The sequence below is a fragment of the Bos indicus genome, chromosome 18 (genome assembly GCF_029378745.1).
Source record: "Bos indicus isolate NIAB-ARS_2022 breed Sahiwal x Tharparkar chromosome 18, NIAB-ARS_B.indTharparkar_mat_pri_1.0, whole genome shotgun sequence".
In the NCBI taxonomy this organism is placed as follows: Eukaryota; Metazoa; Chordata; class Mammalia; order Artiodactyla; family Bovidae; genus Bos; species Bos indicus.
Genome location: NC_091777.1, coordinates 16,351,980 through 16,379,835, shown reverse-complemented (window position 1 = coordinate 16,379,835; position 27,856 = coordinate 16,351,980). Strand labels below are relative to the sequence as shown.

At 36.6% G+C, this 27,856-nt stretch overlaps 1 protein-coding gene and 1 long non-coding RNA gene across 3 annotated transcripts in view; both read left to right on the top strand.

The window, feature by feature from the left end:
- Positions 1 to 26,212, top strand: part of LOC139177275 (uncharacterized) — a 45,642-nt gene extending 19,430 nt beyond the window's left edge. Inside the window, exon 2 of the long non-coding RNA XR_011561746.1 lies at positions 208 to 26,212. This is a non-coding gene — a long non-coding RNA (uncharacterized lncRNA). The remainder of the gene's footprint in view (positions 1 to 207) is intronic.
- ITFG1 (integrin alpha FG-GAP repeat containing 1) overlaps positions 1 to 27,856 on the top strand; it is a 295,883-nt gene that overhangs the window by 102,370 nt on the left and 165,657 nt on the right. The gene's annotated exons all lie outside the window — the stretch shown is intronic.

The window sequence follows — 27,856 nt, the reverse complement described above, 5'->3', positions numbered from 1 at the left end:
CTTTTGATTATCCATTCATCTGTTGATAAACTTGAGTTCTTTTCTCCTTTTAGCTGTCATGAATAATGCTGAACTGGAGCTTGGCATATTATTCTACCATTACTTCCTTCTTAAATTATGTGAAGTAGTATGTCATTGTTTTTTTCATTTGCATTTCTCTTATGTCTAATGATGTTAAGCATCTTTTTTTTTCCCTTTTCATGCAAGATCTTTACTTGCAGCATGTGGCACCTTTAGTTGCCAGCTGTGGAATCTTTACTTGCAGCGTGTGAACTCTTAGTTGCCACTCATGGGATCTAGTTTCCTGAACAGGAATCGAACTCGGGCGCCCTGTGTTGGAAGCTCAAAGTCTTTGCCAGTGGACCACTAGTAAAGTCCCTTGAGCATCTTTTCATGTGATTTTAGAGTATTTGTGTAAATTCTTTGGAAAAATGTCTGTTCAAGTGCTTTGCTCAGTTTTTAATTAGATTGTCTTTTTGTTGAATTGTTGGAATTTACTATGTATTCTGGATGTTAAACCCTTTGTATGAATATTTTAATATGCGTGTTTAAATGTGTATGATTTGCAAGTATTTTCTCCCTGGGAATTAACTTTTCACTTCATAATAATGTCTTTCAGTGCATCAAATGTTTTAATTTTGATAAAGTACAGTTTCCCTGTATTTTCTTTTCTTCTTCTGTTTTTATTTTCATATGTAAAAATCACAAATAATCTGGGCAGTTACTGAATGAAGATTAGGAATAAACACTCGATAAAACAAGAGGAGACTGAACCAGAAAACTAAACCATTCCAAGCACAGCACTGAAAAATTCTACTAACAATACTTGGTTCACTCTCCTGCTTCCTCTCTATGCTCTAGGCTCTCCACTGAGCCAGGACACCACTTGCCTTTCTTCGATGCTGCTCCTGTCTCTTCTGCTGAATTCAAGCATTTAACTTTGAGATGGTACAAATTCCCCAGATAAAGTCTTTGATTCCCCTGGCAAGGTCCTGCAGAAAGATTTTGACACTGTCAATCATCTCTTTACCACCCAAACTATCAAATACACAAAGGAGTGAGAAGTATGCTCAGATCTTTCATCAGGAAGGACCCTGCAGCTTCACTGCCACGGCTCTGGCTCCAGCTGGGCCCCTTGCCCACTGCCTGCCGGCTCAGTTCCTCTGAGCCCCTCCACTCCTGGGCACGGTCAGGATCAGGGCCGCTGCACCCACACTGAATCCCGATTATTTTAAGCTTCCTGTGAAAATGGTTTTCCTTCCCAGTATTTGATTTAGGAGTAGGCATGTGACCGGCTTTTGACCAAAGAGACACCTGGGAAAATCTGCTGGGAGACTTCTAGGAAAAACTTCGCCACTCTTGACACTCAAGTTTTCTCTTCTTTCACTAGACATGCACTGTCTAATATGATAACCACAAGGCACAGGTGGCTATTTAAAATTAAATTAATTAAAATAAAGTGAAATTAAAAATTCAGTTCCTCAGTCACACTAGTTACATGTCAAGCACTCGGTGTTTGCCAGGGGTAGTGGCTGCCATATGGGACAGTGCAGACAGAGTATTTCCATCATTGCAGAAAGTTCTGTTGGATTATTATCCTACTGGATATTATTGGATATTATCCAATATTATTCTATTGGATAAGTGCCTGGATATTTTCAGTTTGAATTTTAAACAGTGGTAGCCATCTGAAAAGCACTGAAATGGGTTAGGGATCGCAAGTGAAAATGGAGGTAACCTGAGGTTTTGAAAGGTTGGCATCCCTGATAGTTCAGTTGGTAAAGAATCCACAGTGAGGAGACCTGGCTTTGATTCCTGGGTCAGGAAGATCCGCTGGAGAAGGGATAGTCTGCCCACTCCAATATTCTTGGGCTTCCCTTGTGGCTCAGCTGGTAAAAAATCCACTTGCAATACAGGAGACCTGGGTTTGATCCCTGGGTTTGGAAGATCTCCTGGAGAAGGGAAAGGCTACCCACTCCAATATTCTGGCCTGGAGAATTCCATGGACTGTATAGTCCATAAGGTCGCAAAGAGTCAGATGGAACTGAGAGACTTTCATTTCACTTCAAAAATCTGTTATCAAATCCAAGTCACAAAGATTTTCCCCTCTACTAAGAGTTTTATAACTTTAGCTCATGTTTGTTTGAATAATCATCTAGTTTATATTCATTTTTCCACTTTGGTACAATATATGAAGCACAAACTAACATATAGAGTTCAACAACATGAGGTACCTTCTCTGCACTGTGAAAAATATGTCACTTTTTGAAGTGTTAGTAGTTAATTATTTCACCATATCTTTTATTGGGAATCCCTGGTGGCCCAGATGGTAAAGAATCTGCCTGCAATGTGGGAGACTGGGCTTCAATCCCTGAGTTAGGAAGATCTCCTGGAGTAGTGTGTGGCAGTGCACTCCAGTATTCTTGCCTAGAGAATCCCATGGACTTGAGAAGCCTGGCAGACTACAGTTCATCAGGTCGCAGAGTTGAACACAACTTAAGCAACTTAGCATGCACGCATCTCTTAATACCAGATAGAAAGGAGTCTTATCATTCAGTGCTACCCAATATTAGAAGTGAAAAAAAATTGACTCATAACTTAAAGGAATCTTTTAGCAACTTTATAGTTGATCCTTCTATCTATAGAGAAAAGTATGGTTAAACAGTAAAGTTACGAACCATAAGGACTCAATTAACAAACTTTTTAGACCTTGAGTGAAAAAAAGGTTGAAATTGTCTCCCATTTTTATGATCAGAAATCCTTTTCTCTGTATCACAAGGGGACTTTAATCTTTAATTCACTGTTCATTAACTTACTTTCTGTTTGGGATTATGTTGTAAATTCTATCACAAATAACTCAGGAACTGTAATTTTTGCTATTTTACTCTCTCTGAAACATGTCAAAATAATACTGATCCTTCATATTTGTACATATAGACTTCTGAGAAATGCAGGCTCTCCCTCAGACGTTGTTGTTCAGTCCTTAAGTTGTGTCTGACTCTTTGCATCCCCATGGACTATAGAAAGTCAGACTCTCCTGTTCTACATTATCTCCCAGATATTGCTCAAATTCATGTCCATTGAGTTGATGATACTATCTTACTGTCTCATCCTCTGCCACATCCTTCTGCTTTTTCCTCAGTGTTTCCCAGCATCAGGGTCTTTTCAAATGACTTGGCTTTTCACATTAAGTAGCCAAAGTATAGCTTCAGCTTCAGCATCAGTCCTTCCAATGAATATTCAAGGTTGATTTCCTTTAGGATTGACGGGTTTGATTTAGTTGAGGGAAGGACTTTGGACTACTGTGATGCTGAATGGTTTGCCTTGGAAAGCAACAGAGATCATTCTGTCATTTTTGAGATTGCAACCAGGTACTGCATTTCTGACTCTTTCCTTGACTATGAGGGCTACTCCATTTATTCTAAGGGATTCTTGCCCCCACAGTAGTAGATGGTCATCTGAATTAAATTTGCCTGTTCTTGTTCATTTTAGTTCACTGATTCCTAAGATGTCAGTGTTCACTCTTGCCATCTCCTGCTTGACCACATCTAATTTACCTTGATTCATGGACCTTATATTCCAGGTTCCTGTGCAGTATTGTTCTGTATCACATTGGACTTCACTGTCACCACCAGGCACATCCACAACTGAGCATCATTTCCACTTCAGCCCAGCAGCTGCATTGTTTCCAGAGCTATTAGTAATTGCCCTTCACCCTTCCTTGATAACATATTGGATCCTTCTGACCTGGGAGGCATATCTTCCAATATCGTATCTTTTTGCCCCGTTATATTGTTCATGGGTTCTTGTGACAGGAATACTGCGTGGTTTGCCATTCCCTCCTCCAGTGGACCACATTTTGTCAGAACTCTTCACTTTGACCCATCCATTTTGGGTGGCCCTGTATGGCATGGGCCTCATACATTATTTTATTCAATTCTTAAGCAGTAGGTACAATGTTGTTTTACAGCCAGCCTGTCTCAGCCTCTAAGAGCTGATTGCTAAATTTTCAGATACAAGTTTAATAAAATTAGATACTAAGTTTCATAACTTAAAATCACATAAGTTATGTTTGAAGCAAAAGTAATAAAAAACTTTAGGTATCATATCCTATTTACCAGAAATTCTGTCAATCAAAGATTTTCTTCTACTTTATAGCTATTATTAGTCTAACTTTATTTTAATTTTTATTTTATGTTATAGTTGATTAATCATGTGTTAGTTTCTTATGTATCTGTTCCTTTTCAAATTCTTTTCCCATTTAAGTAATTACAGAATATTGAGCAGAGTTCCCTGTGCTATAGAATAGGTTCTTATTGGTTATCTGTTTTAAATATAGCAGTGTGTCCCATGTCAATACCAATTTTCAACCCATCCCACCCCCACAACACTTCCCCAGTAGCCATAAATTCATTCTATCAGTCTGTGAGTCTGCCTCTATTTTACAAATCAATTCATTTGTATTATGTTTTTTAGATTCTGCATAGTCATATCATATTATATTCGTCTTTTTCTTTCTAACTTAGTATGATAATCTCCAGGTCCATCCATGTTGCTGCAAATGCCATTTTTTTTTTTTTTTTGTTAATGGCTGAGTAATATTCCATTGTGTGTATGGACCACATCTTCTTTATCCATGCATCTTTCTGTGGGCATTTAGGTTGTTTGCATGCCTTGGTTATTAGAAACAGTGCTGCAGTTAATAATATTCTGCATGTATGTTTTCAAACCATGTTTTTCTCTGGATATATGCCAAGAGGTGGGTCTACTGGATCATATGGTAGTGCTATTTTTGTTTTTTTAAGAAACCTCTGTTCTGTTCTCCATAGTGGCTATACCAATTTACATTCGTGCCTACAGTGTAGGAGGGTTCCCTTTTCTCCATACACTCTCCAACATTTATTGTTTGTAGATTTTTTTTTATGACAGACATTCTAACTGGTATGAGACAATATCTTATTGTAGTTTTTTATTTGCATTTCAGTAATAGCAACGTTCAGCATCTTTTCACATGCCTCTTGGCTGTCTGCATGTCGTCTTTGATGTTTATTTAGGTCTTCTGCCCATTTTTTGGTCTTTTTTTATACTGAGCCACATGAGCTATTTGGAAATTTTGGAGATTAATCCCTTGTCAGTCACATTATTTGCAAATATTTACTTTAATTCTGCGGTTCATCCTATCTGTGGTTTCCTTTGCTGTGCAAAAGCTTTCAGTTTAACCAGGTCCAATTTTTTATTTTTGTTTTTATTTCCATTACCTGATACAACAGATCAAAAAAAGATACTGCTGTGATTTCTGTGAAAGAATATTCTGCTTATGTTTTCCTCTAAGAGTTTAATAGAATCCAGTCTTACACTTAGATCTTTAATCCATTTTGAGCTTCTTTTTGTGTATAGTATAAGGGAGTTTCCTAATTTCCTTCTTTTACATGTAGTTGTCCAGTTTTCCCAGAACCGTTTGTTGGAGAGACTGCCTTTTCTTCATTGAATGCTCTTGCGTCCTTTGTTGTAGATTAATTGACCATAAGTGTGTGAGTTTATTTCTGGACTTTCTATCCTATTGTACTGATCTACATTTCCTTTTTTAGTGCCAGTGTTGTACTGTTTTGATAGCTGTAGCTTTGTAGTATACTCCAAATTCAGGGAGCCTAATTCTTCCAGCTCCGTTTTTCTTTCTCAAGATTGCTTTCTCTATTTGGCGTCTTTTGTGTCTCCATACAAGTTTTAAGATTTTTTTGTTCTATGAAAAATGCCATTGGTAATTTGATAGTAATTGCAGTGAATCTGTACACTGCCTTGGGTAGTATAGTCATTTTCACAGTGTTGATTCTTCCAGTCTAAGAACATGGTATATCTTTTCATCTATGTGTCATCCTCAATTTCTTTATCAGCACCTTATAGTTTTCTGAGTGTAGGTTTTTTGCCTCCTTAGGTGGGTTTATTCTTAGATATTTTATTGTTTGTGATATGATGGTAAATGGGATTGTTTCTTTAATTTCTCTTTCTGAACTTTTGTTGTCACTATATAGAAATGCAGTAGATTTCAGTGTATCAATTTTGTATCCTGCAGCCTTAACAAATTCATTGATGAGCTCTAGGAGTTTGCTGGTTGCATCTTTAGGACTTTTGATGTATAATTCCTTTTCTTTCTTTTTCTTCTCTGATTTCCAAATCTATGTTGTATAAAGTAACAAAAGAGAACACCTTTGATTGTCTTGTTCCTGATCTTAAGGGAAATGTTTTTCAGCTTTTCACCATTAAGCACGATGTTGTCTGTAGATTAGCCATTAATGGTCTTTATTATTGTTGAAGTAGGTTTCTTCTGTGCCTACTTTCTGGAGAGTTATTATCATACCTGGGTGTTGACTTTTGTTGAAAGCATTTTCTGCATCTTTGAGGTGATCATATGCTTTTATTCTTTGGTTTGCTAATGTAGTGTATAACTTGCATATATTAAGAAATCCTTGCATCCTTGGGATAAATCTCCCCTGATCATGGTTTATGAATCCTTTCAAAGTAGTGTTAGATTTGGATTGCTAGTATTTGTTGAGGATTTTTGCATTTGTGATCATCAGTGATACTGACCTGTAATTTTCCTTTTCTGTGGTATCTTTGGTTCTGCTATCAGGCTGATGTTGGCCTCTTAGAATGGGTTTGGGATTGTTCCTTCCTCTGCAATTTTTGGAAGAGTTTAAGAAGGATAGGTGTCAGCTTTTCTCTAGATCTTTGATGGAATTTGCCTGTGAAGCAGTCTGCTCCTGGACTTTTGTATGTCGGGAGCTTTTTAACCACAGTTTCAGTTTCAGTACTTCTGGTTGATCTGTTGATATTTTCTACTTCTTCCTGGTTCAGTCTTGAGAGATTGTACCTTTCTAAGAATTTGTCCATTTCTTCAAGGTTGTTTGTTTTATTGGCATATAGTTGCTTGCTGTAGTCTGTTATGATCTTTGTATATATTTTGTGTCCATTATAACTTCCCCTTTTTCTTTCTGATTTTGTTGATTTGAGCCCTCTCCCTGTTTTTCTTGATAAGTCTATCTGAAGGTATATTGATTCTGTTTATCTTCTTAAAAAACCAGCTTTTAGTTTTATTGATCTTTTCTATTGTTTTCTTGGTCTCCATGCCATTTATTTCTGCTCTGATCTTTATGCTTTCTTGGCTTCTGCTAACTTTGAGTTTTGTTTTTGTTCTTTTTCTAGTTGCTTTAGGGGGGTTTTGTTATTTTTCTTGTTTCCTGAGGTAAAATTGTATTTACATAAGCTTCCTTCTTAGAACTACTTTTGATGCATCCCACAATTTTTTGGATCATTGTGTTTTTGTTTTCATTTCTCTCTAGGTATTTTTTTATTGCCTCTTTGATTTCTTAATGATCCATTGGTTATTTAGTAGCATAATGTGTAACCTCCATGTGTTTGTGTTTTTTACTTTTCTTTTCTTTTCTTTTTTTTTTTTTTTTACTAATAGTTGATTTCCAATCTCATAGTGTTACTGTAAAGAAAGATACTTGATACGATTTCAGTTTTTGTAACAGATTATTGACTGGAGATGTATTAATACATCTTTTGTTATTCAAACATTATTGACCAGAGACATATCAATACATATTTAGAGAGTGATACAATTAATATTACCTTGCAAATTTGTTAGAGCTTAAAATCTTTAAGGTTCATTATACAACTTAGAATTTTCATTATCATTCACAGTTTGCTCCATTAGATTTCTGTTTCAGCCTTGAGTGCAATAAATGCATTTTTGCAATAAATGCAAATTTATTACCATAAAATTTTCAAAAACTGACACATTGTGAAATTTTTTGTGAAAAACAATTTTTCAGTGAATTTTATGCAGATACTTTCACAGATTATCCAGTCAACATATATACTAGACATACTAGACTTTATTTTTCTGGGCTCCAGAATCACTGCAGATGGTGATTGCAGCCATGAAATTAAAAGATGCTTACTCCTTGGAAGGAAAGTTATGACCAACCTAGACAGCATATTAAAAAGCAGAGACATTACTTTGCCAACAAAGGTCCATCTAGTCAAGGCTATGGTTTTTCCTGTGGTCATGTATGGATGTGTGAGTTGGACTGTGAAGAAGGCTGAGCGCCGAAGAATTGATGCTTTTGAACTGTGGTGTTGGAGAAGACTCTTGAGAGTCCCTTGGGCTGCAAGGAGGTCCAACCAGTCCATCCTAAAGGAGATCAGTCCTGGGTGTTCATTGGAGGGACTGATGTTGAAGCTGAAACTCCAATACTTTGGCCACCTGATGTAAAGAGTTGACTCATTTGAAAAGACCCTGATGCTGAAAAAGATTGAGGGCAGGAGGAGAAGGGGACGACAGAGGATGAGATGGTTGGAAGGCATCACCAACTCAATGAACATGGGTTTGGGTGGACTCTGGGAGTTGGTGATGGACAGGGAGGCCTGGCGTGCTGTGGTTCATGGGGTCGCAAAGAGTCGGACATGACTGAGCGACTGAAGTGAACTGAACTGAACTGATATATACTAGTGTCTCACAAGTAGATGGTTCTTCAGAATGTAGTTCTGATACAGATGATACGAATATTAGACCAACAAAAGGACAAAAAACCTTTGTGACTGATTCTAATATGGAAAGTGAAAATAAAACTCAGTCTGGAGAAGACTTTACAGGTGTTTTAGGTTAATACTGAGTCTATTTAGATTAATACTGAATGTATTAACCCACAAGTGTTAGTGAAATAACAGAATTAATTCTGGGCTGGCCAGTATAAAATTCATCAGCCACAGGCATTAGTTTCTGCAGAAATCTCCCAGTCAATAATGAGTTAAATTTAATGAATCTCACATTGTGGCCCAGCATGTGATCAATCCTGGAGAATGTTCCATGTGTACTTGAGAAGAATGTGCATTCTGCTTCTCTGTAAATGTTGGTTAAGTCCAACTTAATGGATTGTTTAAGGCCTGTTTTTCCTTATTAATTTTCTGTCTGGATTATCTATCCATTGATGAATGTGAGATGTTAAATTCCCTCAGTATTATTGTGTTACTGTCAATTTCTCCTTTTACAACTGTTAGTATTTGCCTTATGCACATGTACTCTATGTTTGGTGCATATATACTTACAATTGTTATATCTTATTGGATTGATCTCTTGATCATTATGTAGTGTCTTTGTCTCTTATAACAGTCTTTATTTGAAAGTTCATTTTGTCTGATATATGAGTATTGCTACTCCCACTTTCCTTTCATTTCCACTTGAATGGAATACCTTTTTCCATCCTCTTACTTTCAGACTGTGTGTGTCCCTAGATCTAAAGTGGGTTTCTTGTACACAGAAAATGTATGGCTCTTGCTTTTATATCCATTCCACCAATCTGTGTCTTTTTGTTGGAGCATTTAATCCATTTCATCTAAGTTAATTATCAGTATATATGTTCCTCTTGCCATTTTGTTAATTGTCTTGGCTTTGTTTTTGTAGGTCTGTTTTTCACCTTCCTCTTTTATTCTCTTCTCTTTTGATAAGATGACTAACTTTAGTTTTATGTTTGGATTCTTTTTGTGTAGGTATCTTTTGTAGATTTTTATATTACCATGAGATTTGATACAGCAGTCTGTATATAAATAATGGTTTTAATTTGCTGGCCTTTAATGCCAAATGCATTTCCAGTATCCTTCATCTGTGCTGCCCTCTTCTCACAGTTGCTAGTTTTGATATCATATTTGTATGGAGATGATTTCCTACCTTTATGTTTGCCTTTACTGATAAACTTTTCCATTCATAATTTTCTTGTTTCTAGTAATGGTCTCTTCTTTTCCACTTAGAAAATTTCCTTTAGTATTTCAAGCAAACTTGGTCGGGTAGTGCTGAATTCTCTTAGCTTTTGCTTGTCTGTAAAGCTTTTGATTTCTCCATCGAGTCTGAATGAAGGCCTTTCAGTGTAGAATATTCTTGCTTGTAGGTTTTTCCCTGTCATTACTTTAAATATTTTGTGCAGTTGCCTTCTGGCCAGCAGAGTTTCTGCTGAGAAGTCAACTGATCCTTATGGGAGTTTGCCTGTAAGTTATCTGTTGCTTTTGCCTTGTTGCTGTAAAAAAAATTTTTTTCTCTTTAGTATTTGTCAGTTTGATTACTATGTGTCTCAATGTATTCCTCCTTGGGTTTATCTTGCTAGGCACTGTCTCTGCTTCCTGTACTACGGTAACTATTTCTTTCCTGTGTTAGGACAGTTTTCAGCTATTTTCTCTTCAAATATTTTCTCAGGTCTTTTCTTGCTCTGTTTTCCTTCTGGAATCCCCATAATGTGAATATGGGTGCATTTAACGTTTTCCCAGAGGTCTCTTGTGGGCTTCCCTCATAGCTCAGTTGGTAAAGAATCCGCCTGCAATGCAGGACAGCCCGGTTCAATTCCTGGGTCTGGAAGATCTGCTGGAGAAGGGATAGGCTACCCACACCAGTATTCTTGGGCTTGCCTTGTGGCTCAACTTGTAAAGAATCCGCCTGCAATATGGAAGACCTGGGTTTGATCCCTGGGTTGGGAAGGTCCCCCAGAGAAGGGAAAGGCTACCCACTCCAGTGTTCTGACCTGGAGAATTCCGTGGACTGCATAGTTTATGGGATCTCAAAGAATCGGACACAACTGAGTGACTTTCACTTTCAGAGATCTCTTAGCCGGTCTTCGTTTCTTTTCACTCTTTGTTCTCTAGTCTGTTTTGCAGCAGTGATTTTGTGATTTTGTTGTTTTTGTAAGAAAGTCACATCCTTCTACTCTACCACCTTGAGGCCACTCCTTAGCTCCTGTATTTAGATCAGTTCATTTTTAGTCAATTTTCGCACATGATATGAGTTAGAGATCCACTAGATTTCTTTGCATGTGGAAATCTAGTAGCCCCAGCATCATTTGTTCAAAACTCTTATTCCCCCATCAAATGGACTTAAAATGCTTGTTCAGTTGTCCTTGGATATGTGTTTATTTCTATATTCTCAATTCTGTTTTGTTGGCCTGTATGTCTGTCCTTATGCCAGCACCACACTGCAGTGTTTTTTTGTTTTAATTGAGATATAATTGACATATAACATTTTATTAGTTTTAGGTATACAACATAATAATTTCATACACACACAACACACACACATTGCAAAATAATTATAACAATAACTTTAGTTAACATTTATCACCACACACAGTTATATTTTCCTGTGTTGAGAAGTGTTAAGATCTATTCTCTAAACAAATGTCAAATATACTATATGTCAAATATATATATATATATACAAATGTCAAGTTGACTATATTCACCATACTGCACATTACATTCCCAGGACTTATTTGTAACTGAAACTTTTTATCTGTTGAACACCTTCACCCAATTTGCACATCCCCTACCCTTGCAACCACCGGTCTGTTCTCTGTATGTCTGAGTTCAGCCTTCTTTTAGATTCCACATGTCAGTGAAATCATATGATATTTGTCTCTCTCTGTCTGGCTTATTACACTCAGCATAATGGCCTCCAGGTCCATCCATGTTGTCAAAAATGGCAGAAATTTCATTTTTTTAATAGCTGAAAAACATTTTATTGTATATACAGTAAGTCCCCTCCATATTGATCCTTCAAGTTGTAAACTTTCAAAGTTTACGATTCATGGGGTCGCAAAGAGTCGGACACGACTGAGCGACTGCACTGACTGACTCATTCTTAGAACATGAATTGTTCAACCATTGGTACAATTCTAAAAAACAAGGACAAGATCATGGAACATGTGAAGTTTGTTATGCCTGTGGTCTGTGGTATAGTCAATAATGTCAAAAGAACCTTGAAAAACTGACTGAGGAAATGGAGAAATTTTTCAGTGTATGGATGCAGGATCAAATTAAGTAGAATCCCAATGAGCTTAAAGCTGGATTCAGCAGAAAGGTAAAAGCCTTTCAGTTCAATTCACTTCAGTCGCTCAGTCGTGTCTGATTCTCTGCAACCCCATGAATCACAGCACACCAGGCCTTCCTGTCCATCACCATCTCCCAGAGTTGACTCAAACTCACATCCATCAAGTCGGTGATGCCATCCAGCCATCTCATCCTCTGTTGTCCCCTTTTCCTCCTGCCTCCAATCCCTCCCAGCATCAGAGTCTTTTCCAACGAATCAACTCTTTGCATGAGGTGGCCAAAGTACTGGAGTTTCAGCTTTAGCATCATTCCTTCCAAAGAACACCCAGGGCTGATCTCCTTTAGAATGGACTGGTTGGATCTCCTTGCAGTCCAAGGGACTCTCAAGAGTCTTCTCCAACACCACAGTTCAAAAGCATCAATTCTTCGGTGCTCAGCTTTCTTCACAGCCCAACTCTAGACGGACCTTTGTTGGCAAAGTAATGTCTGCTTTTTAATAGGCTGTCTAGGTTGATATAGCTGTGCTTCCAAGGAGCAAGCATCTTTTAATTTCCTAGCTGCAGTCACCATCTGCAGTGATTTTGGAGCCCCAAAAGATAAATTCTGTCACTGTTTCCATTGTTTCCCCATCTATTTGCCATGAAGTGATAGGACCGGATGCCCTGATCTTAGTTTTCTGAATGTTGAGTTTCAAGCCACTTTTTCACTCTCCTCTTTCACTTTCGTCAAGAGGCTCTTTAGTTCTTCTTCACTTTCTGCCATAAGGGTGGTGTCATCTGTTTATCTGAGGTTTTTAATATTTTTCCTGGCAATCTTGATTTCAGCTTGTGCTTCATCCAGCCCAGCATTTTGCTTGATAGATTCTGCATGTCAGTAATTAAATAAGCAGGGTGACAATACATACCCTTGATGTACTCCTTTCCCTATTTGGAACCAGTCTATGTCCAGTTTTAACTGTTGCTTCTTGACCTGCATATAGATTTCTTGGGAGGCAAGTCAGATGATTGGTATTCCCATCTCTTGAAGAATTTCCCACAGTGTGTTGTGATCCTCACAGTCAAAGGCTTTGGCCTAGTCAGTAGAGCAGAAGTAGATGTTTTTCTGGAACTCTCTTGCTTTTTCAATGATCCAACGGATGTTGGCAATTTAATCTCTGATTCCTCTTCCTTTTCTAAATAAGGCTTGAACATCTGCAGGTTCACGGATCACATATTATTGAAGCCTGACTCGAAGAATTTTGAGTGTTACTTTGCTAGTGTGTGAGATGAGTGCAATTGTGCAGTAGTTGGAACATTCTTTGGCATTGCCTTTCTTGGAGATTGGAATCAAAACTGACCTTTACCAGTCTTGTGGCCACTGCTGAGTTTTCAAAATTTGCTGGCATATTGAGTGCAGCACTTTCACAGCATCATCTTTCAGGATGTGAAATAGCTCAACTGGAATACCTACGGCCCACTTGACTTTACATTCCAGGATGTCTGGCTCTCAGTCAGTGATCACACATCGTGGTTATCTGGGTCATGAAGATCTTTTTTGTATAGTTCTGTGTATTCTTGCCATCTCTTCTTAATATCTTCTGCTTCTGTTAGGTTCATACCGTTTCTGTCCTTTATTGTGCCCATCTTTGCTTGAAATGTTGCCTTGGTATCCCTGATTTTCTTGAAGAGATCTCTAGTCTTTTCCATTCTATTGTTTTCCTCTATTTCTTTGCATTGATCACTGGGGAAGGCTTTCCTTGCTGTCCTTTGGAACTCTGCATTCAAATGGGTATATCTTTACTTTTCTCCTTTGCTTTTCACTTCTCTTATTTTCTCAGCTATTTGTAAGGCCTCCTCAGACAACCATTTTGCCTTTTGCATTTCTTTTGCTTGGGTATGTTCCTCTCACTGCCTCCTGTGCAGTGTCATGAACCTCCATCCATAGTTACTCAGGCACTCTGTCTATCACATCTAATCCCTTGAATCTATTTGTCACTTCTATTGTATAATCATAAGGGACTTGATTTAGGTCATACCTGAATGGTCTAGTGGGTTTCCCTACTTTGTTCAATTTAAGTCTGAATTTGGCAATAAGGAGTTCATGATCTGAACCACAGTCAGCTCCTGGTCTTGTTTTTGCTGACTGTATAGAACTTCTCCATCTTCGGCTGCAAACAATATATTTAATCTGATTTCGGTATGGACCATCTGGTGATCTCCATCTGTAGAGTCTTCTCTTGTTATAGATCCTTGATTGCCAGCATTGGGAGTTGGAGGCTTGAATTGATAGAGCACCAAGGATTATTAGAGCAGTGAAAATACTCTGTATGATATCATAATGATGGCTATATGGCATGATACCTTTGTCTAAACTCATAGAATATATACCAAGAGTGAACTTTAATATAAACTACAGGCTTTGGGTAATTCTGTGTCAGTGCAGGATCATCAACTTTGACAAACGTACCACTGAAAAGGGCGATGTTAATAATGGGAAGGCAGTGAACATGTGAGGGCAGGAACTATGTGGGAAATGCATGTATCTTCCGCTCAATTTTTCTGTGAACCTAAAACTCTTTAAAAAAAAAAAAAAAGTCATACTTCCTGCCGTTGTGGTTCAGAGTGTTTTATACATGTCAGTTAGGTCTAGTTGGCTTTTTATTGTTGTTTAAGTACTCTGTTTTGTTTTTTATCTTCTGTTTAGATGTTCTGCATTAGACAGTGGAGTGTTGAAATCTCCGAGTATTATTGTAGAGCTCTGTTTCTTTCAATTCTTTGAAAAATTGTTTCTCCTACATTGAGACTCTGTTTTGGGGGTAATATGTGATTACATTTGTTTCATCTTCTTGATGAATTGACCCTTTTGTCAATATATAATGTCCTCTTTTGTGTCTTGCAACAGAATTTTTTTGTTTATATTGTTTTACTCTGATACTAACATAGCTCCCCAGCTCACTTCCATTAGTATTTGTATGGAATGTCTTTTGCAGTTCTTTCCCATTCAGCTGATGTGTGGCTTTAGAACTACATTGTGTCTCTTGTAAACAGCTGTATGGTTAGACCTCTTTTTTTTAATCCATTCTGCAAATCCTTTTGATTAGAGAGTTTAATTGATGAAGAAATGTCCTCATTTCTTTCTTATTTGTTTAGTTGACTTGTACTGAACTATTTTGCTTCCCTTCTCATTTTCTTCTGCATATGTTTTATAGATTTTGTGTGTTTGTGTTACCATGGGGATTACATTTAAGAATCTAAGGTTGTAACATTATAACTTGAATTGAAACCAACTTAACATAGCATAGAAATAAATTGTGACCCTCAGTGGCAATTAAAACTGCTTTACAGTTGTGAAGGAGATTAAAGATGTTTATCTTCTAAGGAAAAAAAATGCTAATTAGCTCATTAATTGTACAGCTAAATTACTAAAATTTGAGATACTTTTTTCCATGGAAATTTCAAAGTAATCATGTCTAGGGTGTTTATTTTTCAAAAGGATATTTCAAATTAGTCTATATATTTCTGAAATGTGTCCTTTTTAATGATTTTAAACTCACCTGTTTATTAATATTTAAAATATTACAAGTTATGAAATAATCTTAAAATGAGTCTCTCAAAAATACATATTTCAATGAAAGGTGAGTACAGACAGAAGTTGCAGGATACCCTAATTAGTGGTATTATCGATGTCCATTTTAATTGGAACTAATTTTCATCTTCTTTGGAAGTAACACATTCATTCATACACTCCCGAAGAATCTAATTGACCGTTAGCCTTCCCTGCTTTCAGGAGTGATGTGTCTTGGTTTATGTAAAAGCTTCTGTCTTTGACATTGTAGCATCAATATTAAACTCCTTTGAGTATTCACCATCCTTAAAAAATTGCCATTTATTGATACAAAAGCTAAAAATATAGTCTCTGGAGTCAGGCTGCCTGGGTTGTAGTCTGGTTCTGCCTCTCACTAACTCAATGATTATGGTCAGATTACTTAACCTCTTGGTACCTGTTTCTTCTGTTAAATGGGGTGGGGCTGGGGAATAGTATAGCATAGTGACACAATAGGGGTTTTATGACGTTTAAAAGAAATAATACAAGCATAAAACTTAGTTTTTGTTCAGCTGCTAAGTTGTGTCCAACTCTTTGCAACCCCATGGGTGGCAGCACACCAGGCTTCCCTGCCCTTCACTGTCTCCCAGAGTTTGCTCAGATTCATGTCCCTTGACTCGGTGATGTTGTCTAACCATCTCTTCCTCTGCTGCCCACTTCTCCTTTTGCCCTCTATCTTTCCCAGCATCAGGGTCTTTTCTGGTGAGTCAGCCTTTCGCATCAGGTAGCCAAAGTATTGGAGCTTCAGCTTCAACATCAGTCCTTGCAGTGAATATTCAGGATTGATTTCCTGAATACTGGAAAAACCATAGTTTTGACTATACAAACTTTTGTCCGCAAACTGATGTTTCTGCTTTTGAATATGCTGTCTAGGTTTGTCATAGCTTTCCTTCTAAGGAGCAAGCGTCTTTTCATTTCATGGCTACTGTCACCGTCCGTAATGATTTTGGAGCTCAGGAAAATAGTATCTGTCACTAGTCCCACTTTTTTCCCCTTCTATTTGCCATGAAGTGATGGGACCAGATGCCATGATCTTAGTTTTTTTAATGTGTTTTAAACATAGTAAACACTCAGTTCTTAGTAATATCATTATCATCAAAATTTAATATTTACAAGAAAATGTTGGGTTAATGTGTACATTTGATAGATAAAGAAACTGAGACTGAGAAATGGTAACTTGCCCATAGTCACACTGTTAACAAGTAATAGGTGAAATTTGAACCAAAGTCCTTCTAACACCTAAGCCCATGCTCTTGAAATCTATACTCTGTCCTTACTGAAAGTAGTTTCTTGTTAGCCTTTTAGAATGGCATATGTGGAATCTAGCCTTTTCATTTAATGGATGGAAAAACTGAATTAGCCAAGCACCTTGGTAACTGAACAGTCTTACAAAGCCAAATCTTTCCCATTCGTAATTTACTGTCCTTTTTACTGCCTTCAGACATATCTATGTTGACTGAAAAAAAATACACAACCCAGTAGTTGAGAATTATGTTTTATTTGGCAGACAAAACTAAAGACTTGAGCCTGGGACATAGAATATCAGATAGCTCTGAGAGACTGGTCCAAAGAGGGAATGGAGGAGCCAGGATATATGAGTTTCTGCAAATTCCAGATAGTCAGTATCTTCAAAAGATTACTGTTAATTAAAGAAAACCAGATATCACAAGTTAAACAGTTTAGCACTTTTCTATATATGGGAAGATGCAAAAAGCTGGGCTCACTAAAACCATTCCTTTGTTAGGAACCACAGCTATCTGGGGCCAGTATCCTTTGCTTTTCTCATCTTGTATCTCCTCAGGGTACACCCTTGGGGGAGGCTGCAGCTTCTGACTGCTAGATGGTGGGCTTCTGGTTTCTATCCTGAATTCCCCCAGGCCTCACCTCCAGGGTGACCGTATTGTGATGGCTCCATAATTGTAGCATCATTTGTTTACCTATATGGCAGGCAATACTTTTTTTCACTGATATCTTCCTATTCTGAGAATTCTTTAGAATAGATTTCATCATATACATTTTGATTGTGATATATGCCCAAATTTAAAATGCTGAATATTTGCATCTACATAAAACTTCTGAGTATAAAGACTTTTTCTTGATTAATGAAACTGATTTTATTTGTACTATCATTTTATGTTTCCTTATTTTTACCAAAACAAGAGTTTGAGCCATTTGGCTGCACTTTTTGCTTAAGTGTCGATTTTCATGTTTAAATATATTTCTGTTCTTTTGATGTTAAGGCCTTATTTCAGATGCAGGATTTTACTTATGGAAAGAGGCTAGCACCCTCCTTTCCCTAATGTATGGAGTGGATGTTAATAATTGTATAATTCAAAAAAATAGGATTTTTTTTGAATTCTTATTTGTTTTTGAATTTCAAATTATAGTTTTGACTTACTGGGAAATTTATCTTAATAGGTTATTTTGTATTTTTCTGCATTTTACCAACATGGTGTTAAATAAAATACAGTTTAATTTTTAAAGATATATTCTAATTTTTAAAACATTATTAATATGAATATTCATTTAATATTCAGGAACATTATAGAAAAATTATACTGTGTCCATATATAGTTAAATAACCATACAGTGTTTGTCAGACTCACAGACATAGAGAAGAAATTTATGTTTATCAGAGAGTGGGGTTGGGGGATGGGATAAATCAGCACCTTCAGTCAGTTCAGTCACTCAGTCTTGTCCAACTCTTTGCAACCCCATAGACTGCAGCACACCAGGCTTCCTTGTCCATCACCAACTCCTGGAGCTTACTCAAACTTATGTCCATCAAGTTGGTGATGCCATCCAACCATCTCATCCTCTGTCATCCCCTTCTCATCCTGCCTTCAATCTTTCCCAGCATCAAGGTCTTTTCCAGTGAGTCAGTTCTTTGCATCAGGTGGCCAAAGTCTTGGAGTTTCAGTTTCAACATTAGTCCTTCCAGTGAATATTCATAACTGATTTCCTTTAGGATGGACTGGTTGGATCTCCTTGCAGTCCAAGGGACTCTCAAGAGTCTTCTCCAACACCACAGTTCAAAAGCATCAGTTCTTTGGCACTCAGCTTTCTTATGGTCCAACTCTTACATCCATACATGATTACTGGAAAAACCATAGCTTTGACTAGATGGACCTTTCTTGGCTATAATGTCTCTACTTTTTAATATACTGTCTAGGTTGGTCATAGCTTTTCTTCCAAGGAGCAAGCATCTTTTAATTTCATGGCTGCAGTTACCATCTGCAGTGATTTTGGAGCCCAAAAACAAAAGTCTGTCACTGTTTCCATTGTTTACCCATCTATTTGCCATGAAGTGATGGGACCAGATGCCATGATCTTTGTTTTTTGCATGTTGAGTTTTAAGCCAGCTTTTTCACTGTCCTCTTTCATTTTCATCAAGAGGTTCTTCAGTTCTTCTTTGCTTTCTGCTTTAAGGGTGGTATCATCTGTGAATCTGAGGTTATTGATATACCTGCCTGCAATCTTGATTCCAGTTTGTGCTTCATCCAGCCTGGCATTTCACATGATGTAGTCTGCATATATAAGCAGACTGACAGTGTACAGCCTTGACATACACCTTTTGAATTTGGAACCAGTCTGTTGTTCCATGTTCAGTTCTAACTTTTGCTTCTTGACCTGCATACAAATTTCTCATTCAAATATTTCCATCTCTTTAAGAATTTTCCACAATTTGTTGTGATCCACACGAAGGTTTTGGCATAGTCAGTAAAGCAGAAGTAGATGTTTTTCTGCATTTTAGGATTAGCACCTTAGGATTAACACCTTAGGATAATTAGCACCTTAGGATTGACAGATGTACACTTCATATCAAATAAATAAATAAGTGCTACTGCATCACAGGTAACTATATTTAATATCTTACTATAGCCTACAATGGAAAAATCTGAACAAGTGATATGAATCACTTTGCTATATTCCAGAAACTAAGACAGCATTGTAAATTAACTATACTTTAATTTAGAAAAAAAAATGGATCAAGAAATTTATGATTAGGAAAGCTAAAAGAATTAATTTTAGAGCACAGTTGATTCATAGACTTTAAAATCTGTCTTAAGAATACAGCTCCCAAAATACAATAAACAAAGCATTGCCTTGTAGAATGTTTTAGAAACATTTCTGTCATCATGTACCCTCTGGTGAGTGGGCTAATTTGGACCCTCTTTATTCTTATCTCCCCACTCACCAAAACAGTTGGCATTTACCTCTTATTTGCATAAAACAAAGGGAGATTTCAGAATGGGAAATTTAATAAATAGGTCATTATTTTGTTTTCTATCCTTAACTAGGGAAAAATTATTAAAAATAATAATAATGAAGCTGTTCAACATCACTAATTGTTAGAGAAATGCATATCAAAACTATAATGAAGTATCATGTCACACCTGTCAGAATGGCCTTCATGAAAAAATCTGGAAACACTAAATGCTGGAGAGGATGTGGAGAAAAGAGAATCCTCTTGGGAATGTAAATTGGGAATATAAAATGTTGGTGGGAATGTAAATTTATACAGACACTATGGAAAATAGTATGGAGGTTCTTTAAAAACCTAAAAATAGAGCTACCATATGACCTAGCAGTGCCACTCCTAGGCATGTACCCTGAGAAAATCATAATTCAAAAGGCCATGTACCCGAATGTTCATTGCAGCACTATTTACAATAGCCAAGAGATGGATGCAGTGTAAATGCCCATCAACCAGTGAACGGATAAAGAAGATGTGGTACATGTATACAATGAAATATCTTTGTTATTTAGTCACTAAGTCGTGTGTGACTCATTATAACCCCATGGGCAGTACCCCACCAGGTACCTCTGTCCATGGGATTTCCCAGTCAAGGATACTAGAGTGGTTTGCCATTTCCTTTTCCAGGGGATCTTTTTGACCCAGGGATTGAACCTGCATCTCCTGCATTAGCAGGTGAATTCTTCACCACTGAGCTACCAGGGAAGCCCACTACAGTGGAATATTACTCAACTATAAAAGTTAGGAACAAAATTGATCCATTTGTAGTAATGTGGATAAACCTACAGTCTATCAATACAGAGTGAAGTTAGAAAGGGAAAAACAAATATCATATATTAACACATATATGTGGAATCTAGAAAAAAATGGTACAGATGATCCTGTTTGCAGCATAGGAGTAGAAATGCAGATAGAGAATGGCCATGTAGACACAGGAAGGAAAGGAGAGGGTGGGACAAATTGGGAGAGTAGCTTTGACACAAATAAAATCAGTCAGAGTGTTAATCGCTTAGTCGTGTCCGACTTTGCAGCCCTTGTGGACAATAACCCACCAGGCTCCTTTGTCCTTGAAATTCTCTAGGCAAGAATACTAGAGTGAGTTGCCAATCCCTTCTCAAAGGATCTTTCCAACCCACAGATTGAACATAGATCTTCTACATTGCAGGCAGATTCTTTACCACCTGAGCCACCATGGAAGCCCATATATATAGTACCATATGTAAAATAAATAGCTAATGGGAAGCTGCTCTGTAACACAAGGAGCTCAGCTCGGTGCTCTGTAATGACACACAGGGGTGAGATGGTGGGGTGGGAATTGGGAAGGAGGCTCAAGCGTGAGGGGATATATGTATACATAAAGCTGATTCACTTTGTTATACAGCTGAAACTAACACAACATTGTAAAGCAGTTATATTCCAGTGATAATTTTTTTTTTTTTTAAAGCACATAGTAATCAAAGAATCAGTATATTCAGCAAAGCAGAAAATCATCAGTAGATAAATGTCCTGGAGACATTATTGAAACTTGATGGATATTTAAGCACTGAAATGACAAGGAAAAATAATTTATCATTTCTAAAACAAAATTATTAGAATTGGCAAAAGAAAAAGAAGTCATCATGAAAGTTTATAACCTATAACCTGACCAGCTACTCACAAAGCCTAAATCTATGTTAAAGCAAATTTAGTTAGCTTTCTATATCCTTGACCCTATCTTAGAATCTCCAGCATTACCCTGTCTGTTAGGAACCACCAATATCTTATTAAATAATTATAGTTTTTCAGTTCTGATCATGTTCATATTCTTTCACAATATATCTTTCTTATCACTGAAATTCTGTGAAGGCCCTGGTACTTTGTAAGCTCATCTTTAATCACCTAAGTATTTTAATGCATATTTATAGGAACATAACTTGAAAATCAACCTGGATGCTGTTTAACATCTGAGGAAAAATATGTAAAGTTATATATATACTCATAAATTTGCAGTTTATGTTATTTGAAAATGAGTATTTTGAAGAAACTAAGTGTATACTTTCCACGTGATAATGTGACTTGTTCTTTTTTTCCTATGTGTGTATGGGTGTGTTTTATAGCACCTGTGTCTTCTTATCACAGTTTGGTTCATGAGCATTTCAAAAAAAAAAAAGATCAAATATTTCCATGCATGCCACCTGTTTTTTGTACTATGCATTCATTTTAAAATTCTGAATTTTCTTTCTGTAAAAAATGTAATCTTGCTATTATATTATAATCATTTTGTATCATACTCAGTTTATTTCTGTGCCATGATGTCTCTTACATTAATGATGTGTTCTTCTGAAAAATATAAAGTGGTATACTTCATATACAATAAGTCCCCCACATGGAAATGAGTACCATTCCAAGAGCATGTTCATAAGTCTGATTTGTTCATTAAGTTTGACAAAGTTAGCCAACTTACACAATTGGTTATATAATACTGTACTGTAATAGGTTTATAATACTTTTCAAATAATACATGAAAAACAAACACAAAAATTAAAAAAAAAACACATTTTTACAGTATAGTACTATGAAAAGTAATAGAGTACAATAGCCTGCATACAGGGACTGGCTTCCAGTGAACACACAATAAGAATTACTGACTGGAGGAGAGGAACGAGGTGGGTGGAAAATAGTAGAACTGAAGGATCATCAGTAATAGGAGACAGAGGACATACTGTTGTTTCACACATGCCTGACATTGTTGGAATGGAGAGTTGCATCTTTGGAAATTCATAACTTAAAGGCTTATAGATGTATGGGATTGTATTGAAATGTATGTATTATAATGGAAGTGATAAGGAAATGTTTTTTCTATTTTAGCATGTGTATTTCCAGCTTTATGTTGATAACAACAAAAATATATAAACATGAGTACATTATCTGATGTATGTCTCACATGTTTTTTGACAAATGTGATGGAAATGGTGCTACTTCTACCTATATTCTGGGTCTAATTTAGCAGGAAATGCAGTTTTAGAAATTTCGTATAGGAATCGTTCAGCATTGGGTCCCACATGTTAAAAGTTAAGGAAAACCTTGAATTCTGTTTAGACTCTTCTGCCATTAATTAGTTGTGTTACTTATAATATTTATATCTTGAGTATGCTGTGGCCATCCATGAGTAAATTTTCCAGATGATGGAAGGAGTCATTTTGACTTACTCCCCATTTGAGCTGTCATGACATGTTGTACTGTGTAATTCAGAAATCACTGATTTATTTTTATTACTGAACTCAGAGTTCCAGGGTATTGATCAACATATTTAGTAATCTACTTACCGTTTTTTTTTTTTTTTCCCCATCTATAGAGTATTATTCATCAGATCCTAAATTACCGCTTTCATTTTTCATGATCAAATGTTTCAGTTTCCTACTAGAAGCAGTAAGTGAGTCTTGGAAGTGAAAACTCTGAAGATAAAGCACTCTGTTCTTCTGGTAGTTATGCATGTTTTACTCTCTTGCCTATCTGCTACACCAAATATACCACTGTCCTAAGTACATACAGCGTACCACAGTGATAGAAGGGGTATATATAAAAAGTGTACTCGTTTAGGATTGTTTACTGCTCTGTCATTTTTCCCAAGTTATTTCCCCAACATTTAATTCTCACAATGACCCCTTTCTATGTTCCTTTTGATCATTTTACAGATAAACATAAATAAAACAAGAGACATTGAGATTCTTTTCTGAAAATGATGGATCATTCACTAAGTTTTGTGAGACAGCTGGATATAACCATTTGTAAAAAAGAAAAAATAAAGTACCGTAGGATCATTGTTGTTTAGGCACTACGTCCTGTCCAACTCCTTGGTGGACAGACCCCATGGACTGCAGCACTCCAGGCTTTCCTGTCCTTCACTATCTCTCAGAATTTGCTCAGACTCATGTCCATTGAGTTGATGATGCCATCCAACCATCTCATCTTCTGTCACCCCCTACTCCTCCTGTCCTCAGTCTTTCCCTGCATCAGGATCTCTTCCAATGAGTTGGCTCTTTGCATCAGATAGCCATAGTATTGGAGCTTCAACTTCAGTCCTTCCAGTGAATATTCAACGTTGATTTCCTTCAGGAATGACTGATTTGATCTCTTTGCTCTCCAAGGGATTCTCAAGAGTCTTCTCCAGTAACACAATTCAAAAACATGAGTTCTTTGGCACTCAACTTTCTTCATGGTCCAACGCTCACATCCCTACATGACTACAGGAAAAATCATAGCTTTGACCATCCAGACCTTTGTTGACAGAGTCATGTCTCTGCTTTTTAATACATTGTCTAGGTTTGTCATAGCTTTCTTCTAAGGAGAAAGTGTCTTTTAATTTCATGACTACAGTCACCATCTGCAGTGATTTTAGAGCCCAAGAAAATAAAATCTGTCACTGTTTCCACTTTTTGCCCTTCTTTTTGCTGTGAAGTGATTGGACTGGATGCCATGTTCTTAGTTTTTTGAATGTTGAGTTTTAAGCCAACTTTTTCATTCTATCTGCATTTCCAAGGTTATTGATATTTCTCCTGACTGTCTTGATTCCAACTTGTGAGTCATCCAGCCTGGCATTTTGCATGATGTACTTTGCATGTAAGTTAAATAAGCAGGGTGACAGTATAAAGCTTTGTCGTACATCTATCCCAATTTTTAACCAGTCCATTATTCCATGTCCGGTTCTAACTTGCTTCTTGACCTGCATACCAGTTTCTCAGGAGACAGGTAAGGTGTTCTGGTGTTCCCATTGCTTTAAGCATTTTCCACAGTCCATTGTGATCTACACAGTCAAAGACTTTAGCATAGTCAATGAAGAAGTAGACAAAATAATAATGTTCTTTACATTAAAAGGATTCATACAGATTGGCAGCAGGAAAAAAAAAAAACCAACAAAGAGTGTTCATCTGTGTTCTCTTCCAGCAGTTTTTTTGTTTCAAATCTTATGTGTAGGCCTTTAAATCCATTTTGAGTTTGTTTTTATAAATGAAGTGAGGAAATGTTCTAATCTTGTTCTTTTATATGTACCTGTCCAATTTTCCCAGTACCACTTACTAAAGAGGCTCTCTTTTCTGCATTGTATATTTTCATATCCTTTGTCTTAGATTAATTGACCATATATAGGGGGTTTATTTCTGGATTCTTTCTTCTTTGCCATTGATCTGTGTCTTTTTTTAATGCACTGTCATGCTGTTTTGATGACCGTAGCTTTATGGTATAATTTGAAGTTAGGGAGCATGACACCTCCTCCGATCTTTTTTTTCTCAAGATTGCTTTGACCATCTTTGTTTTTTGTGGTTCCATATAAATATTAGGACTATTCTATGAAAAATATTACGGGTATTTTGATAGAGATAACATTAAATCTGTAGATTGCTTTGAGTACTATGGATATCTTAATATTCTTCCAATCCAAGCACATGAAGTATCTTTCCATTTCTTTGCATCATTTTCAAATTCCTTCATCCAGTGTTTTATAGTTTTCAGAATACATGTCTTTTACCTCCTTGGGTATGTTTCTTCCTAGGAGTTTTATTCTTTGTGACATGATTATAAATGCGATGTTTCCTTAAGTTCTCTTTCTGATAGTTCATTATTAGTATATTGAAAATTGATTGATTTCTGTATATTAGTCTTGTATTTTGCAGCTTTACTGAATTCATTTCTTATTTCTAATAGTCTTTTGGAGGAGACTTTAATGTTTTCATTATTTAATGTTTTTCATTTTTTAATGTTTTCATTTATTACTTAATTATTAATTATTATTTAATGTTTTCATTATTTAATGTTTTTCATTATTAATGGTATCATGTCCTCTGTGAATAATGTCAGTTTTACTTATTCTCTTTCAATTTGGATGCCTTTATTTCTTTTACTTGGGAGAAGGCAGTGGCAACCCACTCCAGTACTCTTGCCTGGAAAATCCCATGGACGGAAGAGCCTGGGTAGGCTGCAGTCCATGGGGTCACTAAGAGTCAGACACAACTAAGTGACTTCACTTTCACTTTTCACTTTCATGCATTGGAGAAGGAAATGGCAACCCACTCCAGTGTTCTTGGCTGGAGAATCCCATGGACGGAGAAGCCTGGCAGACTACAGTCCATGGGGTCACACAGTCGGACACGACTGAAGCGACGCAGCAACAGCAACAGCAAATTTCTTTTACTTACCTGATTGCTGTGGCTGAGACTTCCTGTACTGTGTTAAATAGAAGAGGCAAGAGTGGGCATCCTTGTCTTGTTCCTGGTTTTATGAATATGATGTTAGCTTTGTGCTTGTCATAAATGACTTTTATTATGTTGAAACATGTTTCCTCTATGCTACTTTGATGAAAGTTTTTATCATGAGTGGATATTGAATTTTGTCAAATGCTTTTTCTGTATCAATTGAGATGATTGTGTGATTTTTACACTTTTCTAGTGTGTATTACACTGATTGATTTGTGAATATTAAACTATCTTTGCATACCTAGAATAAATACCTCTTGATCATAGTATGTGATTATTTGTATATATTGTTGAATTTTATTTATTAATATTTTGTTGAGGATTTTTGCATCTATATTCATCAGAGATGCTGGCCTATAATTTTCTATTGGAGTGTCTTTCGTTTCGGTGTCATGTTAATGGTGGCTTCATAGGATGAATTTGTGAGTGTTCCACAAACAAATTCTACTATTCCTCATAGTAGTCTCTTATGATTCTTTATATTTCTGTGTCGTCTGTTGTAACTTCTCCTTTTTCATTTCTAATTTTATTGATTTGAGTGTTCTGTTTTCCTTGATGTCTGGCTAGCAGTTTGTCTATTTTGTTTATCTTCTCAAAAAGCTAGCTTTTAGTTTTATTGATCTTGGCTACAGTCTCCCTCATTGTTTTTTTCATTTATTTCTGTTCTGGTTTTTATAATTTCTTTGCTTATACTAACTTTGGGTTTTTTTGTTGTTGTTGTCGTTCTTCTTCTTCGTCTTCTTCTCTTTCTAATTGCTTTAGGTGTACAGTTAGGTTGTTTATTTGATGTTTCTCTTATTTCTTGAGGTAGGCTTATATTGCTCTAAACTTCCCTTGAGCAGTGTTTTTACTGAATCCCACAGGTTTGGGGGTTTTGTGTTTTCATTAACATTTGTTTCTATGGATATTTTTATTTCCTTTTTTATTTCTTCAGTGATCTGTTGGTTATTCAGAATCTTGTTGTTAGCCTCCATGTGTTTGTGTTTTTTTAATGGTTCTTTTTTTCCTGTGGTTGATATCTAATCTTACAACATTGTGATCAGAAAAGATACTTGAAATTATTTCCATTTTTTAAAATTTACCCACACTTAATTTGTGACCCAAGATGTGATCTATCCTGGAGAATGTTGCATGTGCACTTGAGAAAAACATTAAATCCATTGCTTTGGGGTGAAATGCTCTGTAGATATCAGTTAGGTCCAACTGGTCCAATAATTTAAAGCCTATATTTCCTTGTTTATTTTCTGTCTGGATGATCTGTCCATTGGTGTGAGTGGTATATTCAAGTCCCTCACTGTGATTGTGTTACTGTCATTTTCCCCTTTAATAGTTGTTAGTATTTGCCTTTGGAGAAGGCAGTGGCAACCCACTCCAGTATTCTTGCCTGGAGAATCCCAGGGACTGTGGAGCCTGGTAGGCTGCTGTCTATGGGGTCACACAGAGTCGGACACGACTGAAGCAACTTAGCAGCAGCAGCAGCATTTGCTTTATGTATTAAGGTACTCCTTTGTTGGGTGCATATATATTAATAACTGTTATGTTTTCTTCTTGGATTGATCCCTTGATCATTATGTAATGTCCTTGTTTGTCTCTATTTTAAAGTCTGTTTTACTTGATATGAGTATTGCTACTCCCAGTTTCTTTTGGTCTCTATTTCCATGAAATAACTTTTTCTAGACCCTCAGTTTCTGTTTGTATGTGTCCCTAGGTTTGAGGTGGGTCTCTTGTAGACAAAATATATAGGGGTCTTGTTTTTGTATCCATTCAGTCAGTCTGTGTCTTTTGGTTGGAGCATTTAACCCATTTACGTTTAAGATAATTATTGCTAAATATGATCCTGTTACCATTTACTTTGTTGTTTTGGATTTGTTTTTTATAGGCCTTTTCTGTGTCCTGTGTAAAGATCCTTTACCATTGT